The 2,981-nt window shown below is 41.4% G+C and overlaps 1 non-coding gene across 1 annotated transcript; it reads left to right on the forward strand.

The window, feature by feature from the left end:
• Nucleotides 1-2,528: 2,528 nt before the first annotated feature.
• LOC116547789 lies at nucleotides 2,529-2,635 on the forward strand. The gene has a single exon (XR_004267181.1). It is a non-coding gene; the product is annotated as a U6 spliceosomal RNA (small nuclear RNA).
• Nucleotides 2,636-2,981: the final 346 nt, after the last annotated feature.

The raw sequence follows: 2,981 nt of genomic DNA on the forward strand, positions 1-2,981 counted from the left end.
CTTTTCACATACAGATAGCTCTTATGTGACTCCCCAGCTGATTTTCTGTTACCGTATATCAGTCTAGGGAAGCTGGGAGGAAATCTTCACTTAAATCTTTGTCCACATCAGATAAGTGGCCCTAGCATAGTTTCTTGCCCATCAAAGGCCTTACAATTCATAGCTTCTACTATGCAACACCCCACTGAGATAAGAGGGTTTTTTTTGTCCCTTCCTTTTGACCTTGGTGGTATTTTACAGAGATTAACACTTGAGCACTGAAGATGTTTATGTCTTTTAGTGCATACAAATGTTTAATTCTGAATTGACAGGCAAGATATTAAATTGGTAAAGTATGCCAGATTAGCTTTAAGCTTTATTACAGTTAAGGGAAGAATTACCTCTCTGTCATTTTAGGACTGCTCTTATACTTGCTGTATGTTGTGGATCAGCAAGTATGGTTAGCCTTCTACTTGATCAAGATATTGATGTATTTTGTCAAGATAAATCTGGAAAAACTGCGATGGATTATGCTGTTTCTAGTCAACATCATATGTAAGTGTTTACATGAAAAGGCTAGTTAACACTAAGGCTTAAAATAATTACAATGATTGCATCTTATATATCAGGTGAGATGTCGTAGTTTGGTTTGGGTAGTTTTCGAGTGGCAATGAGTTAGTCCCCTGCATCAGCTTGAAATCAAGCAAAAGGTAGACTGGTTAGAAGAACCAGTGCGTGCAGGATTCTTTATCTCAGGACTTGTAAGACCTTCATGTTTAGAGATCCCAACATTGTTCATTTCATCCAAGCATAACACCTATGCATGAGATAAAAAATAGTGTCACATCTTTTTTTTTTTTTTATTAGTTATTTGGGTCTTGAAGTGTCCAGTTTAGCAGAGAGTCATTTACTGTCTTCTGAGGACTATCTCCTACTTACTCCTTGAATTTTTCCAGAACCAAAGGGGTTTACTAAATCCAGGGATGAGAATCCCTTTTATCAAGTCAGAAGCAGGAGAAACAAGGGGAATTCCAATCATTCTGTTGTTTCTGTTGATTCTGTTGCTGCATTATTGCACCTGAAACTGGTCCTGCTGCCTGGTAATGGTTGATCTTTGACACCAAGATGCCCTTACTGATTCAGATCCCTCAGGTCTTCATGGTGATTCATACAGAGATGTTGAAGTTACAGCGTTTTTTTAGTTCACATACCTATGCTTATATGCTCAGCCATTATTCCCAAAGCACCAGCCCCACCGTGCTCTGGCAATGCGATTTTATCCACACACAAAATGAGCTAATTGACCCTCACCCCCACGTTCAGTACTCGATGTGGCACCCAAGTTCAGCCTAGACTTAGCTGAGGCCTTCATGGTAAGAGATCATTTGAGGCCCTTGTTGGTCTTTTCTGTAGCAGATATTCATTGGGCTTGTTCTAAATGGCCAGAGAAGTTGAAATAATGTGGTAGAAAGAGATCAGTGTTTCTTTCTTCTTTGCTACCAGTTCTGTACCTTCATGCACCTTTATATCCTGTATAATACCTGAAGCAGTAGAGAGTCCCATATTAACCTTCGCTGGAGCAGTGGACTCCCAGTTGTGGTTGGTCCCTTGACTGATCTGTTTTACATAATAATGAAAACTGCCCAAGCTACTTGCATCTCCACCTCAAGATTTAAAAATATTTTCAAATTCTACCTCACAGGAAGCCAGTGAAGAGAATTCTTAGAATCTCAAATAGGTTAGTTGGAATTAACAGAGACATACCTTGTCCATGTCTCATCACTGAATGTAGGGAATCCATGAGCCCCACATATTGGGTGCCAGAAGGTAGGGATCTATAAGCCCCACACGTTGGGTGCCAGAATGTAGTGCTCCATGAGCCCACATTGGGCACCAGAATGTAGGGAGCCACCCCTACATCACCCGTGGGTACCCTGAGTTCGATGGCAACAAAGGAATGAGAAAAAGACACATTAAGAGAGACAATGGGACCAGAGGGCCATCACTTATTACTTCGGAGATGACAGTGAAGGCCCCAAGCTCTGACCATTCACTCTCTTTATTGGTTACAATCACTTTGATCTACAGGGTAGAGGTGGAGTAATGGTGGGGAGAGGGTGATGGTGGAGTGAACCAGTGAGCCAAAACTGAATCATTGAACTGGAACTTGTGTGTCATTCTAAGGATTGATAACAGTGGCAGTTTGGGAGTTTCACAAAACAAGAACATGTGGTTATCTTTAGCTTGTTATCTATGTACAGCTGATGGAACGCAGACCTTACAAGGAGCCTACAAGTCTGGCTACGTCCTAGTGCTAAGAAGGGGTTTTACAGCCTTGAGCACAATGTTTATGGTTCCAGTGCGAGGTCACCCTGCACTGGAACATGAGGCATGAAGAGGCCTTCCTCCTCAGAGGCCTCCTGCGGCCTTCCGCAGTGTATTGTTCCCTGTTCATATGTTACTTATAACCAATTTATGTAGGCACTCTGTAAGTCCTTTCTCCTTTGCTGCTTTTCCCAACAACTAATCACGTGTAAAAGTAGGACTTTGTGCCTGCTTTGGCGGCACACATTCTCAAATTGAAACAACACAGAGAAAATTAGCATGGCCCCTGCATAAGGACCCCACATAGAGTTTTGAAGCATTCCATATTTTGCACAGTCACTGGAAGGTCATTTGACTGTTTGTTGACTAGCTGTAAGGAAACAGAGTGAATCAAAGCAAAATGGGTGCCACCAAAATATTGAAATTGTTATTTGCACTGCAAAAATAGTCATGCAGGGTGGTCTATGATATAACATCAGTACCGAATAATGTGTGGGGTGTTGTGTGCAAAATATGTTGTTAGTATGTATGTCGAAAGTTAGAGAATGTCAACTTGCAACTTCTTCATGGAACCTAAAAAAAAATGAAAGTAGGGTTTTGGTCTCTCATGTCAGCTGGAGATGAACATGTGTATAAAGCATCATCCTGACAAACATCTGCTGGTTCAGAGTTTGAGT

The sequence above is a fragment of the Sapajus apella genome, unplaced genomic scaffold (genome assembly GCF_009761245.1).
Source record: "Sapajus apella isolate SASKATOON/1434 unplaced genomic scaffold, GSC_monkey_1.0 scaffold4736, whole genome shotgun sequence".
In the NCBI taxonomy this organism is placed as follows: domain Eukaryota; kingdom Metazoa; phylum Chordata; class Mammalia; order Primates; family Cebidae; genus Sapajus; species Sapajus apella.